The sequence below is a fragment of the Bombina bombina genome, chromosome 1, assembly GCF_027579735.1.
Source record: "Bombina bombina isolate aBomBom1 chromosome 1, aBomBom1.pri, whole genome shotgun sequence".
NCBI classification, from domain to species: domain Eukaryota; kingdom Metazoa; phylum Chordata; class Amphibia; order Anura; family Bombinatoridae; genus Bombina; species Bombina bombina.
In genome coordinates this window covers 693,675,580-693,693,026 of record NC_069499.1, presented here as the reverse complement: position 1 = coordinate 693,693,026, position 17,447 = coordinate 693,675,580, and positions in this window count along the sequence as shown.

The following is a 17,447-nucleotide window of genomic DNA, read 5'->3' as shown; positions in this document are numbered from 1 at the left end:
TATCCCCAATGTCTGCCGCTTGACCTTGTTCTTTTGAACCACCATCTTTAAAATTTTAAGGATGGAAGCAACCTGACACTCACTGTATCCCTCCTCTGCCAATAACACTAGAATTGAACCCTTCTTTATAGTACTACTGCTATAATTCAAATAATTTGCATATTTTTGGTTTCTAATATATAATAATTATGTCTTATTGTCTGGTAATTGCACACAGTGCATGAATATAGCTAATATATGGTACCACTGCTATAATTAAAGTAATTTTTTATTGCAGTGGGGGCTATTACACTTACTACTGATACTGAGTGGGCTCCTGTCTTGCCTTGCTCTCAAGTAAGAATTAATTCCAATATTTCACATATTTTTGATAATTTTGTTTATTATTATTTGTAATCAGTGATTTTTATTTTTCGAAATTTAGTGCTTATCATTTTTTTGTAATTTTTTTTAATGCTCATAGTGTTAGGTTTTTTTAAATTTGTCATTTAGATTTTTTAATTGGTAGTATTTTTAATTTATTAGAATAGTAATGTTAGGTTAATTTATAGTTTAAACTTAGGTTTATTTTTATTTCACAGGTAAGTTTTTATTTATTTAATTATAGTTATATTGTAATTTAATTTAAAGTTAAGGGGTGTAAGGCTTAGGGGAAAAATGTCATCAAGTAATAGCAGTACAATCCACAATGAAACAGAGTGGTAATTGTAGTCTAGAGATATCTTAGCATATTCCTCACTGGTAACAGGATACTCCAGTGTCAGGTGTGAGACAGCACTCTAGAGGAGACATGCGATAAAGCTGAAATATAGTGGAGGGCGGAGCTAGCTCTGAACGGTCGCATTTTACCATTGCTTTAGCTATATTTTACAATTATCTGGATATTTGACCATTCAGCCTAGCTTAATTTGAACAACTGGTGTATCTCATGGTCCGTAGTACCGAAGTGTACAGTACAGAGATAAAGTGACATTGACGAAAGGAGCAAACCCCACTGTTCTATTAAGCCTTGCATGGAAGGGTGCCGAGGAGCGGCCATTTTCCAACACCCATGGAGACATAATACTGGAGCTATCTAGCTCTTAGAGCAGACTGCTAGACCTCTTAGATAACCAGTTTCTGGAGTTGAAACAAAGGGTAATATTAGCATTTGCTTTATATACTGCTGACTCCCCGATTAAAGCTTGCCGTCATGGGACACAGATACGGGAGCTGACTCAAGATTCTATCGGGCGGATGGAGATAGCTGAGACTGGTGGAATCCGGGCAGCTGTGGAGGAGGCGGTTGTAGACATTACATTCACTAATCATTGGGAGCCTATACCACCTTCTGACATCCTAGCTATGATATTTGAAGGTGGACAGGTGCTGCTGCATGGAGCATATCACCAAAACAGCCCGACAGCCCTAGACAATGATCTCACCCTGAAACTGGAGGGCAGACTAATGCAATGGGAGACCTGTGTAACAACACAACCAAAGCCGGAGCAGAACATAGTTGACACCTGGAAATTAGAGTATGAATACTTTTGTGGACTAGCTGCATGGGCAGCTACCTGTCAGCTCCAAAATGCCACTATCCTATCTGGAGAGATGACTTTCCGTGCTGTGGGACACCGGAGTCTTTTAGCTCAACTGTCAGATAACTCCTTTGGTAGAGCAGGGGTAGGCTGAAATGGCCCTATAAATGCCACTCTTGTGATTAAGAGTATTAACCAATGCATTAGACTTTATGACGGTCATAAACCTGAGTTTCCTGTTTGGTATATACTTACATGCTTAATTTATATGTATTGGTGAGACTTATCAGATTATACCCTATTCATAGCTCAACCTCTCTGCAAATTCTGTACATTTCCGCAGGTCTTATAGTCCAGCTATATATTACTCAATATTTAAGATCTGATTTGTGAAGCTTGTTTAATGTTTAGGGGTCTTGTGAAGCTTGTTTAATGTTTAGAGGTCTTGCAATGGTTATACTCCTTTTACATGTCCTGCAACAATAGCTTATATACGTTTTCTGTAATACTAGTGCCTCTCATTATAACAGTATCAAAGCTAGGTGTGGGATAACGCTTGTATGCTCTGTGAGGAAGACATAATGTAATGGTATGCCATACGTGACAGTTTACCTCCACATAGTTACTAGATTCTGGATTTCAAATTAACATGTTATTTTTGCTCCACTTCGTTACTATTTTAGCTGAGATTTAAATGTGTATTTTGAATTGTATGCCATAATGTTGGGAGAGGTTTATCTGAAAATATTATAACATTTTGTATGTTGTTCTACTACTTCTTCTATTCTAAGATATGGTACAGTTATATACTAAGATATTGGTTAATCATTCGTTTTTTTCCGAGATGACAGGTGAGTTAGATACCAAAGGTGCAGTTTCATTAGCTTACAGAGAAGTGTGATGTATACTTTATGAGCATTACACCTTAGCGTGGTAGAGATAATAACATCTCCTATTTCAGATGCATTGCCGAGTTTTATATGTCTGAGCTGTGAAATTTACTATACCATATACACCCTACTGATTTATTGTGTCAGCTGAATATCAGCTTTATATATTTATGTATTTACTTTGTATTTTTTTTTCTTCCTGCACACTAAAGGTTAAATGTTAGTATGTTCATATATACGTTACGGGGTGATAAAGTGCTATAGCTGAAGACTCATGTGAAACCCTGAAGGAATTTCATATTGTCCTGAACCCATTGGGTAATTGACTCAAACATGGGTCAGCCGCATAATATATAAAACTGACTGGTAGAACTTTAAGCTTTTTGCCGCGGGATATAGGGTCGTATTCATGCGGCAGTCTTACATTCTTCTTAACATCCATACCATAAAGCTCAGTTCTATAGATTACATATACGAGGCTAGATACGGAATAATTCCTGCTCAGGTGCACTATGTTTGTTTTAGACTGGTTTACCAATTATTTACCCCTAGCAAATACCTACATATTTAACATCATTAGTTACATACTTAACCCCTTAATGACCACAGCACTTTTCCATTTTCTGTCCGTTTGGGACCAAGGCTATTTTTACATTTTTGCGGTGTTTGTGTTTAGCTGTAATTTTCTTCTTACTCATTTAATGTACCCACACATATTATATACCGTTTTTCTCGCCACTAAATGGACTTTCTAAAGATACCATTATTTTCATCATATCTTATAATTTACTATAAAAAAAAAAATATAAAATATGAGGAAAAATTGAAAAAAAAACACTTTTTCTAACTTTGACCCCCAAAATCTGTTACATATCTACAACCACCAAAAAACACCCATGCTAAATAGTTTCAAAATTTTGTCTCTTTCTGCACCGGATGGCTTAAAAAGGTTATTGCAGGATGCCTCCATATCGAGGCATCACTGCAATAACCGGAAAGCAGCTGGAAGCGAGCAGGATCGCTTCCAGCTGCTTTCCACACCGAGGACGTGCAGGGTACGTTCTCAGGCATTAACTGCCTTTTTTTTGAGGACGTACCCTGCACGTCCTCGGTCGTTAAGGGGTTAAACTCAATGACATCTAAAAATTACCTCATGACTATACTAGGAATCATGGGCACCACATTTGAATATATATACTTTAGCAAGATCTTTTATATACCTTACAACCTATGCTATTTCCTTTTTTAATGGGCACATATATAGATCTCGCTAAACATTTTGCCTAAAGCTTATGGTACTACACCACCACCCTTACTCCAGCTCCCCATATGTTATTTGATAGGTAACGATAGGAAAATGCATCCTTAGAAAATTCTATTCTGTCTGAATCCCCCTGAAAACCCCCTTAGTTGATGTTTACATTCTAGAGGTCCATGTGAGGCCCATATATACTGCATGGGGATGATATTTTACTAGCTGTACAATACTCTTTAAGGGGATACATAATTGTCTAAATTGTTAAAAAAATTAAAAACTTAGGTGTGAAATGGTTTACGTAATGTTTTCACATAAATAATCATATTCTGTGATATGTTTATGTTCAAAGGTACTATGTTATCCTATAATAACCCTAACGGAATATCATCTATTATATTATTTGTGTGAGATCACAGCATTTGTACATTTTATTACTGGATATGCTCGGCAACTGTAATATATCAAATGTTTGCACTTTTTCATCACCCTAATAAAAAACTATTATATAAAAAAAAAATCCCGTGGACCACTAACATGAATTTTTTTTAAAAGGTACAAACCTCTATAATGTATATATATATATATATATATATATATATATATATATATATATATATATATATATATATATATATATATATATAGTTCCAATGTAATTTTGAACTCCAATAACCATTTCACTTATGCAGCTGCCAGGGTATTGCAGTTTTTCAGGAAGAGACTGCACTCACTGGGTTGTTTAAAAAATAGCTTTTATTTAACACAGGTTAAAATAGGAAATAGAGCATGACGTTTTGATGCCCTACTGGCATCTTTTTAAAATGTCCCCAAATAGTTAGAATAGCAGCATCACCAGTGTGATGTCCCAAAGGAGGTCTTCTTTGAGACATCATGCTGTTGATGTTGCTATTCTAACTATTCCCTATTTTAACCTGTGTTAAATAAAAGCTATTTTTTATACAAGCCCAGTGAGTGCAGTTTCTTCCTGGAAAACTATATATATATATACATACTGTATACACATACTGTACATACATAACTAGTATAACCATAGCTAAGTTTACATTATGTATTTATTTACACATTTTTAAGAATTATTTTTTGGAATTAACAAACTGAATGACAGAACTGAGAGAATACTTTCAAATGACAGATGAAGGGTGAGTGCCATATTTTGAGCTGGAAACAGAGAGGCAGAAAGTGGGAAAAAAATAATTATGCTTAAAAGGACCACAAGACTTCCAAGTTACCCAGTTAGGAATTATCAGTAAGCTCTCAATAAGAATGTGAGCTAACCACAACTGATGTTACTGGCAATTACTATAATACTGGTGGAATATGGCTGATCGGCTGGATGGCAATTACTGGAATTCAGGTGTAATGACTTTGTGCGTGGGAAAACTATTAGAATGAAAAATAATTAATATTTAATAAAAAAATTTAAAAAAAGATGGAGAGGAGGAGGACAAACAGTGATGTAAGTTCATCTGAAGGAATTAGCAAAACTACTACAAAGAGACAGGTGAAGGGAAGAAAATAAATTAAATATAAAATAATTTTTTTTTAAGATTTTATATACTATAATTCCACTATTTCAAGCCAAGACTATACCAACCTCTGCTGGCTTTAGAATGGAAGCATCTTCCTCCGAGCAGCCTGCCAGGCAGGAGGAGTTAAAAATACAATCTAGTTCCGCAAGTTCCGCAGTACTACGCAACATGCATAGAGAGATTGTAAATGAACTCTTCCTCCATTGGTTTTCACTGATGTCCAGCCAGGCACTGTAGGGAATTGCGTCATGGCGGGGGTGACACCATCAGAGGAGATTAATTCCTGCTTGATGGTGTCACGGACCACCAACATCTTCTCACGAACCACCAGTGGTCCACGGACCACCGGTTGGCGACCGCTGCCCTAGGGATAAATCACAAGTGTCTAGGGTTGCCACCCAGCTGACATTTTACTGACATGGTCGGTATTTTTAAGGTTCAAGTCAAAATTGAAAATTAAGATTAAATACAGAAATAGAGATGCTATCATAGTCAAAGTTAGTATCATAGTCAAACGAATTATAATTTAAAATCTTTCCAAAAAGCTTTAGTTTCTCATTTATACAGTATACTTATTTATGAAAATGTAATTAACTTGCTCAAGTGGCAACCCTAGCAGTGGTAGAGTGGCAGCAGCGATAGGAGAAAAATGGCAGCAAAAATAATCTTCCTGTACACAAATTCAGTTCTAGCACAACTTGGACAAAATGGGCATGTGAGACCTAAAGGCCAATTTATTAAGGGTTGAATGGCCCCTGATTCTCCAGTTTCCATGCGAGCCTTCAGGCTTGCAGGAAACAGCCGTTAAGAAGCAGCAGTCTTAAGACCACTGCTCCTTAACTCAACCGCCTGCTCGGAGGCTGCGGACATCAATCCGCCTGATCCTATACCATTGGGTTGATTAACACCCCTGCTAGCGTATGCTGTCGGCATTCTGCGATGTCTGGCGGATATGATAATGGTACAGCGTCTCATGTCTGCTAGACATTGGTAAATTCTCCCCCTATTGATTTAATGGCTCTGGCTCGTAACTGAATATACAAGCTTTAGGGGTTTCCTCACACATCACACACTAGTAGTATCACTAGTAAGCCACAATGTAATATTTTTTATGTAAAATGAAAAAAAGTGATTATTGTAGAATAATGAGGTCTCAGCATATTCCTCACTGGTAATGCAATACTGCAGTGTCAGATGTTAGACATTGCAAATCTGTCTCTTATCCTGGAAACGTGATAAAAACTGTAATATAGAAAGTGAGCTTTAAGGTATTTACAGCACAAGAAATGAATGGTACTGCATTTTACTAATGTACGTGAGATGATTTTCTCACTCATAAATACATCTCTAGGGAAGAACATTTGTGAACTACAAACATCTGTGTTTTTAACATTGTATGTAATCTATGAAAAAAAAAACTGTGGAATAGTTTGTCAGGAGCCATTTAGTTTTTAAATCACAGAGCTACTTGTTTAATCCCACTTAAAAACTATCACCTAGATTGCAAATTTTGCGTTCGTGTTTTAACTTTGAAAAATGGCAATTTCAGCGTTAAAACAGCACCACAGCCATTGCAAGCCTTTTAGCCAGTAACGCAACGTCAGTCTTGCACTCGTAAAAATTACGCTTTTTCATGGGACTTCCATATCGCAGCCATTACAAGTTTTGCGGTGAGGCTAAAAAGCTTGTGTTCAAACAGTGGGGGGTTATATGTGAGCGCCAAAAGGTAATGTAAAAACACTACCAGGCAAATTGATCTTTAAAATGGCTATTAAAAAGATATATTAGTGAATCTTTAATTTATATGTAGAGTGATTTATTTGTGCAAACTCAAAGCCCAAGGGTGTAATATTATGAGCAAATACAGAGACTATTTTAGAATTAATATTTATTTTACAGGCAACTTTGTATTTATTTTAACCAGGTACAATAGCTATTAAATAGTTAATAACTATTTAATAGCTACCTAGTTAAAATAATTACAAAATTGCCTGTAAAATAAATCCTAACCTAAGTTACAATTAAACCTAACACTACACTATCAATAAATTAATTAAATAAAATACCTACAAATACCGAAATTTATTTCGTTAGATAAAAATTAAATTTAACTTAGGGGGGTGTTAGTGTTAGGGTTAGACTTAGCTTTAGGGGTTAAAAAAATTATTAGAATAGCGGTGAGCTCCGGTCGGCAGGTTAGGGGTTAATGTTTGAAGTTAGGTGTCGGCGATGTTAGGGAGGGCAGATTAGGGGTTAATACTATTTATTATAGGGTTATTGAGGCGGAAGTGAGGCGGATTAGGGGCTAATAAGTGTAGGTAAGGTAGAGGCGACGTTGGGGGGGGCAGATTAGGGGTTAATAAATATTATGTAGGTGTCGGCGATGTTAGGGGCAGCAGATTAGGGGTACATAGGGATAATGTAGCTGGCGGCGGTGTACGGAGCGGCAGATTAGGGGTTAAAAAATTTAATAGAGTGGCGGCGGTGTGGGGGGGCCTCTGTTTAGGGGTACATAGGTAGTTTATGGGTGTTAGTGTACTTTAAAGCACAGTAGTTAAGAGCTTTATAAACCGGCGTTAGCCCAGAAAGCTCTTAACTCCTGTTTTTTTTCTGCGGCTGGAGTTTTGTCGTTAGATTTCTAACGCTCACTTCAGCCACGACTCTAAATACCGGCGTTAGAAAGATCCCATTGAAAAGATATGATACGCAAATGGCGTAGGGGGATCTGCGGTATGGAAAAGTTGCAGCTGCAAAGTGAGTGTTAGACCCTTTCCTGACTGACTCCAAATACCAGAGGGCGGTAAAAACCAGCGTTAGGAGCCTCTAACGCTGGTTTTGACGGCTACCGCCCAACTCTAAATTTAGCCGAAGGTTTTTAAAAAGGGCATAGAACACTTTCACATAAACTACTATCTATGATAAAACTCTTATTACCATATAAAATAGAGCTGTTCAAACAAGAAATATAAATAATTAATTTATCACAATATATTAGTTAAAAAACACTCTGTGGAGATCTCAGAAAGCAGCGGTGTGGCTTTCACAGTTCTTTAAAATGCACTTAATGGAGAAAACATATACCACATTCCTTTCCACAGGATATTTCAAAGTACTATAAACTGTATTAGATCCTTTTCCAGATTTTAGCAATATAGTCTGGCGCTAGATGTTTGTCTTTTGTTGTTATACAATCCTCTTTGCCTATAAAGTTAGTAAAAATGTTACCTTTGAAATCCGGTATTTGTAGTAATTATTGAAAACCGAGTCTACCTCTGTTCTGGGATGTTCTTTTACTGAATGTCGCTCCTTAATGGTGCTGGTTAATTCTTGAAAATGTGTATGTAAAAGCCAAAGCAGAGACAAGTGTACAGCACCGTCCTGTGCTGAGTTGGACACCAAAAACACTCCGTGTCTGTTTCCGAGACACGCCCACATATGCGGGGGTGACATAAGGGGTTATGCTTCCCGGCCGATTCAGGCAGAGTATCCAGGTGTCTCCGTGTATTGGCAACGCGTTTCAGCTCTCCAGAGCCTTTGTCAAGCCATACCGGATGATACAGTTTGGATCCTTTATATACTTAAGCATTGCACGTACTTGTGTGAATAAAAGATTATTTTGTTTGTAAACCACAATGCATCTGTAAACTTGTTTAACTATAATTCATTAAGATTGCTTATAATTACTAAATAAACGATTGCTCAAAAAACGATAGAGAGAGAGTTAAGAAATAAAGTTAATACAAAACTTAAAAAAAAATAATAATAAATTATAATGCTGCTAACACTAAGACCATAAATAAATATCATTACTATGTAAGTTAATAAGTGTGAGTAACTTAGAATTTCATATTTGTTTTGTTGAATTAATAAAATCATTTTAAATGCCCATTTAGTAATATAAACCCTATGGGCCCATTTATATTTTTATTTTTATTTTTATTCTTATTTACGTTGTCCTAATATACTAGCCATAAAGTTAAATGTGGATTATTTAAAGCGGGGTAAATATTAATTACTTATTAAGGCCTAGATTTGGAGTTTGGCGGTAGCCGTGAAAACCAGCGTTAGAGGCTCCTAACGCTGGTTTTAGGCTACCGCCCTTATTTGGAGTCAGTCAAAAAAGGGTCTAACGCTCACTTTTCAGCCGCAACTTTTCCATACCGCAGATCCCCTTACGTCAATTGCTTATCCTATCTTTTCAATGGGATCTTCCTAACTCCGGTATTTAGAGTCGTGGCTGAAGTGAGCGTTAGAATTCTAACGACAAAACTCCAGCCGCAGAAAAAAAGTCAGTAGTTAAGAGCTTTCTGGGCTAACGCCGGTTCATAAAGCTCCTAACTACTGTGCTCTAAAGTACACTAACACCCATAAACTACCTATGTACCCCTAAACCGAGGTCCCCCCACATCGCTGCCACTCGATTAAATTTTTTTAACCCCTAATCTGCCGACCGCCACCTACGTTATCCTTATGTACCCCTAATCTGCTGCCCCTAACACCGCGGACCCCTATATTATATTTATTAACCCCTAACCTGCCCCCCTCAATGTCGCCGCCAGCTACCTACACTTATTAACCCTTAATCTGCCGTCCGCACGCCGCCGCCAGCTACATTATAGCTATGTACCCCTAATCTGCTGCCCCTAACACCGCCGACCCCTATATTATATTTATTAACCCCTAATCTGCCCCCCTCAACGTCGCCGCCAGCTACCTACACTTATTAACCCCTAATCTGCCGAGCGGATATCACCGCTACTATAATAAAGTTATTAACCCCTAATCCGCCTCACTCCAGCCTCAATAACCCTATAATAAATAGTATTAACCCCTAAACTGCCCTCCCTGACATTGCCGACACCTAACTTCAATTATTAACCCCTAATCTGCCGACCGAATCTCGCCGCTATTCTAATAAATGGATTAGCCCCTAAAGCTAAGTCTAACACTAACGCCCCCCTAACTTAAATATAATTTTAATTTAACGAAATTAATTAACTCTTATTAAATAAATTATTCCTATTTAAAGCTAAATACTTACCTGTAAAATAAATCCTGATATAGCTACAATATAAATTATAATTATATTATAGCTATTTTAGGATTAATATTTATTTTACAGGTAACTTTGTATTTATTTTAACCAGGTACAAGAGCTATTAAATAGTTAAGAACTATTTAATAGTTAAAATAGTTAAAATAATTACAAAATTACCTGTAAAATAAATCCTAACCTAAGTTACAATTAAACCTAACACTACACTATCAATAAATTAATTAAATACAATACCTACAATTACCTACAATTAAACCTAACACTACACTATCAATAAATTAATTAAATACAATACCTACAAATAACTACAATGAAATAAACTAACTAAAGTACAAAAAATAAAAAAGAACTAAGTTACAAAAAAACAAAATATTTACAAACATAAGAAAAATATTACAACAATTTTAAACTAATTACACCTACTCTAAGCCCCCTAATAAAATAACAAAGCCCCCAAAATAAAAAATGCCCTACCTTATTCTAAATGACTAAAGTTCAAAGCTCTTTTACCTTACCAGCCCTGAACAGGGCCCTTTGCGGGGCATGCCCCAAAGAATTCAGCTCTTTTGCCTGTAAAAAAAAACATACAATACCCCCCCCAACATTACAACCCACCACCCACATACCCCTAATCTAACCCAAACCCCCCTTAAATAAAACTAACACTAAGCCCTTGAAGATCTTCCTACCTTGTCTTCACCATGCCAGGTATGACCGTCCGTTCCAGGCTCCGATATCTTCATCTAAGCCCAAGCGGGGGCTAGACATCCATCATCCGACGGCTGAAGAAGTCCAGAAGAGGCTCCAAATTCTTCATCCTATCCGGGAAGAAGAGTAGATCCGGACTGGCAACCATCTTCTTCCAAGCTGCATCTTCTATCTTCATCCGATGAGGACAGGCTCCATCTTGAAGACCTCCACCGCGGACCCATCTTCTTCCGACGACGACTTCCCGACGAATGACGGTTCCTTTAAGGGACGTCATCCAAGATGGCAACCCTTGAATTCCGATTGGCTGATAGGATTCTATCAGCCAATCGGAATTAAGGTAGGAAAATTCTGATTGGCTGATGGAATCAGCCAATCAGAATCAAGTTCAATCCGATTGGCTGATCCGATCAGCCAATCAGATTGAGCTCGCATTCTATTGGCTGATCGGAACAGCCAATAGAATGCAAGCTCAATCTGATTGGCTGATTGAATCAGCCAATTGGATTGAACTTGATTCTGATTGGCTGATTCCATCAGCCAATCAGAATATTCCTACCTTAATTCCGATTGGCTGATAGAATCCTATCAGCCAATTGGAATTCGAGGGACGCCATCTTGGATGACGTCATTTAAAGGAACCGTCATTCGGCGAGTAGGCGTTGGGAGAAGAGGATGTTCCGCGTCGGATGGAAGATGATGGCTTCCGAAGAAAGAAGATTGAAGATGCCGTTGATAGAAGACTTCATCCGGATCATGGACCTCTTCAGCTCCCGCTTGGATGAAGACTTCATCCGGATCATGGACCTCTTCAGCTCCCGCTTGGATGAAGACTTCATCCGGATCATGGACCTCTTCAGCTCCCGCTTGGATGATGACTTCAGCCGGATCATGGACCTCTTCAGCCCCCCGCTTGGGCTTGGATCAGGACATCGGAGGAGCTCTTCTGGATCGATCGGTGAACCTGGTATGGTGAAGATAAGGTAGGAAGATCTTCAGGGGCTTAGTGTTAGGTTTATTTAATGGGGGTTTGGGTTAGATTAGGGGTATGCGGGTGGTGGGTTGTAATGTTGGGGGGGGGTATTGTATGTTTTTTTTTTACAGGTAAAAGAGCTGAACTTCTTGGGGCATGCCCCGCAAAGGGCCCTGTTCAGGGCTGGTAAGGTAAAAGTGCTTTGAACTTTAGTAATTTAGAATAGGGTAGTGCATTTTTTTATTTTGGGGGGCTTTGTTATTTTATTAGGGGGCTTAGAGTAGGTGTAATTAGTTTAAAATTGTTGTAATATTTTTCTAACGTTTGTAAATATTTTTTTATTTTTTGTAACTTAGTTCTTTTTTATTTTTTGTACTTTAGTTAGTTTATTTCATTGTATTTATTTGTAGGAATTGTATTTAATTTATTTATTGATAGCGTAGTGTTAGGTTTAATTGTAACTTAGGTTAGTTTTTATTTTACAGGTAATTTTGTAATTATTTTGACTATTTTAGCTATTAAATAGTTCTTAACTATTTAATAGCTATTGTACCTGGTTAAAATAAATACAAAGTTACCTGTAAAATAAATATTAATCCTAAAATAGCTATAATATAATTATAATTTATATTGTAGCTATATTAGGATTTATTTTACAGGTAAGTATTTAGCTTTAAATAGGAATAATTTATTTAATAAGAGTTAATTAATTTCGTTAGATTAAAATTATATTTAATTTAGGGGGTGTTAGTGTTAGGGTTAGACTTAGCTTTAGGGGTTAATACATTTATTAGAATAGCGGAGAGCTCCAGTCAGCAGATTAGGGGTTAATAATTGAAGTAAGGTGTCGGGGATGTTGTTAGGGAGGGCAGATTAGGGGTTAATACTATTTATTATAGGGTTAGTGATGCGGATTAGGGGTTAATAACTTTATAATAGTAGCGGTGCGGTCCGCTCGGCAGATTAGGGGTTAATAAGTGTAGGCAGGTGGAGGCGACGTTGTGGGGAGCAGATTAGGGGTTAATAAATATAATATAGGGGTCGGCGGTGTTAGGGGCAGCAGATTAGGGGTACATAGGGATAATGTAAGTAGCGGCGGTTTACGGAGCGGCAGATTAGGGGTTAATAATAATATGCAGGGGTCAGCGATAGCGGGGGCGGCAGATTAGGGGTTAATAAGTGTAAGGTTAGGGGTGTTTAGACTCGGGGTACATGTTAGAGTGTTAGGTGCAGACGTAGGAAGTGTTTCCCCATAGGAAACAATGGGGCTGCGTTAGGAGCTGAACGCGGCTTTTTTGCAGGTGTTAGGGGTTTTTTCAGCTCAAACAGCCCCATTGTTTCCTATGGGGGAATCATGCACAAGCACGTTTTTGAGGCTGGCCGCGTCCGTAAGCAACTCTGGTATCGAGAGTTGCAGTGGCGTTAAATATGCTGTACGCTCCTTTTTTTGAGCCTAACGCAGCCATTCTGTGGACTCTCAATACCAGAGTTATTTTAAAGGTGCGGCCAGAAAAAAGCCAGCGTTAGCTACGCGGGTTGTTACCGACAAAACTCTAAATCTAGCCGTAATTTTGCTAAAACTTTTGAAGTGCAATTTTTGTAGATTCAATCTGCTATATTCATCCTAGGGGCCTATATTTGAAAAGTCTAAATATTTGTGCATAATCCATAAAAGACATAGGGGCCTAGTTATCAAGCCGTCAACCTCAAATATGCTGGAATTCTGCAGCGTATTTGTGGCGAGGCTGATTCGCCTTAGTTATCAAAGGATACAGACCGGCAAAAGTAGAATTTTGTGACGTAAACTTCGATCCGCCGGACTCAGTCCGACACAGATCGATTCTTATGTCACTACAGATGTTCCGCACACAAGTGCGGCACAATCTGACTACTTTTGCTAGTTATCAAAAAACTAGCAGGTACGCTCGGCACTTTTCTGGCCCAGCGTACCTGGTTTTCAAACCGCCACCCTGTGGCGGATCCCATAGGAATCAATGGGAGTCTGACCATAGGGAAAGTACAAGTTCGCTGCTGCCAGACATCCCATTGATTCCTATGGAAGATATCTGCACCTAACACCCTAACATGTACCCCGAGTCTAAACACCCCTAATCTGTCCACCCTACACCGCCACAACTAAATAAAGTTATTACCCCGTAAACCGCCGCTCCCGGAGCCAACCGCAAGCTACTCTATACATATTAACCCCTAAACCGCCACTCCCGGAGCCCACCGCCACCTGCATTATACCTAGTAACCCCTATCCTGCCCCCCCTATACTGTCGCCCTCTATAATAAAGTTATTAACCCCTATCCTGCTGATCCCGCACCTCGCTGCAACTAAATAAATAGTTTAACCCCTAAACCGCTGCTCCCTGAACCCGCCGCAACCTATATTAAATTTATTAACCCCTATCCTGCCCCCCCTACACTGTCGCCACTAATAATAAATTTATTAACCCCTATCCTGCCCCCAACTACACTGCTGCCACTGTAATAAAATGTAATAACCCCTAAACCTAAGTCTAACACTAACCCTAAATATTAATTAAATAAATCTAAATAATATTTCTATTATGAACTAAATGAATCCTATTTAAAACTAAATACTTACCTTTAAAATAAACCCTAATATAGCTACAATATAAATAGTTAAATTTCAATTTATTTTAACTAGGTACAATAGCTATTAAATAGTTATTAACTATTTAATAGCTTACCTAGCTAAATTAAAGAGAAATTAACCTGTAAAATAAAAACTAACCTAAGTTACAATTACACCTAACACTACTCTATACTTTAATAAATTATTCCTATTTAAAACTAAATACTTACCTGTAAAATAAACCCTTAGGCCTAGATTTGGAGTTGGGCGGTAGCCGTCAAAACCAGCGTTAGAGGCTCCTAACGCTGGTTTTGGGCGCCCGCTGGTATTTGGAGTCAGTGATTAAAGGGTCTAACGCTCACTTTTCAGCCGCGACTTTTCCATACCGCAGATCCCCCTACGCCATTTGCGTAGCCTATCTTTTCAATGGGATCTTTCTAACGCTGGTATTTAGAGTCGTTTCTGAAGTGAGCGTTAGAGCTCTAACGACAAAATTCCAGCCGCCTGAAAATAGCAGGAGTTAAGAGCTTTCTGGCTAACGCCGGTTTATAAAGCTCTTAACTACTGTACCCTAAAGTACACTAACACCCATAAACTACCTATGTACCCCTAAACCGAGGTCCCCCCACATCGCCGCCACTCTATTTAAATTTTTAACCCCTAATCTGCCGACCGCCACCTACGTTATACTTATGTACCCCTAATCTGCTGCCCCTAACCCCGCCGACCCCTATATTATATTTCTTAACCCCTAACTTGCCCCCCACAACGTCGCCGCAAGCTACTTAAAATAATTAACCCCTAATCTTCCGACCGCAAATCGCCGCCACCTACGTTATCCCTATGTACCCCTAATCTGATACCCCTAACATCGCCGACCCCTATATTATATTTATTAACCCCTAATCTGCCCCCCTCAACGTCGCCGACACCTGCCTACACTTATTAACCCCTAATCTGCCGAGCGGACCTGAGCGCTACTATAATAAAGTTATTAACCCCTAACCCGCCTCACTAACCCTATCATAAATAGTATTAACCCCTAATCTGCCCTCCCTAACATCGCCGACACCTAACTTCAATTATTAACCCCTAATCTGCCGACCGGAGCTCACCGCTATTCTAATAAATGTATTAACCCCTAAAGCTAAGTCTAACCCTAACACTAACACCCCCCTAAGTTAAATATAATTTAAATCTAACGAAATAAATTAACTCTTATTAAATAAATTATTCCTATTTAAAGCTAAATACTTACCTGTAAAATAAATCCTAATATAGCTACAATATAAATTATAATTATATTATAGCTATTTTAGGATTAATATTTATTTTACAGGCAACTTTGTAATTATTTTAACCAGGTACAATAGCTATTAAATAGTTAAGAACTATTTAATAGTTACCTAGTTAAAATAATAACAAATTTACCTGTAAAATAAATCCTAACCTAAGTTATAATTAAAACTAACACTACCCTATCAATAAAATAATTAAATAAACTACCTACAATTACCTACAATTAACCTAACACTACACTATCAATAAATTAATTAAACACAATTCCTACAAATAAATACAATTAAATAAACTATCTAAAGTACAAAAAATAAAAAAGAACTAAGTTACAGAAAATAAAAAAATATTTACAAACATAAGAAAAATATTACAACAATTTTAAACTAATTACACCTACTCTAAGCCCCCTAATAAAATAACAAAGCCCCCCAAAATAAAAAATTCCCTACCCTATTCTAAATTAAAAAAGTTACAAGCTCTTTTACCTTACCAGCCCTGAACAGGACCCTTTGCGGGGCATGCCCCAAGAATTTCAGCTCTTTTGCCTGTAAAAAACAACATACAATACCCCCCCCCCAACATTACAACCCACCACCCACATACCCCTAATCTAACCCAAACCCCCTTAAAGAAACCTAACACTAAACCCCTGAAGATCTTCCTACCTTGTCTTCACCATACCAGGTTCACCGATCCGTCCTGGCTCCAACATCTTCATCCAACCCAAGCGGGGGTTGGCGATCCATAATCCGGTCCAGAAGAGGCTCCAAAGTCTTCCTCCTATCCGGCAAGAAGAGGACATCCGGACCGGCAAACATCTTCTCCAAGCGGCATCTTCGATCTTCTTCCATCCGGAGCGAAGCGGCAGGATCCTGAAGACATCCAGCACGGAACATCCATCCGGACCGACGACTGAACGACGAATGACTGTTCCTTTAAGGGACGTCATCCAAGATGGCGTCCCTCGAATTCCGATTGGCTGATAGGATTCTATCAGCCAATCGGAATTAAGGTAGGAATTTTCTGATTGGCTGATGGAATCAGCCAATCAGAATCAAGTTCAATCCGATTGGCTGATCCAATCAGCCAATCAGATTGAGCTCGCATTCTATTGGCTGTTCCGATCAGCCAATAGAATGCGAGCTCAATCTGATTGGCTGATTGGATCGGCCAATCGGATTGAACTAGATTCTGATTGGCTGATTCCATCAGCCAATCAGAAAATTCCTACCTTAATTCCGATTGGCTGATAGAATCCTATCAGCCAATCGGAATTCGAGGGACGCCATCTTGGATGACGTCCCTTAAAGGAACAGTCATTCGTCGTTCAGTCGTCGGTCCGGATGGATGTTCCGCGCTGGATGTCTTCAGGATCCTGCCGCTTCGCTCCGGATGGAAGAAGATCGAAGATGCCGCTTGGAGAAGATGTTTGCCGGTCCGGATGTCCTCTTCTTGCCGGATAGGAGGAAGACTTTGGAGCCTCTTCTGGACCGGATTATGGATCGCCAACCCCCGCTTGGGTTGGATGAAGATGTTGGAGCCAGGACGGATCGGTGAACCTGGTATGGTGAAGACAAGGTAGGAAGAT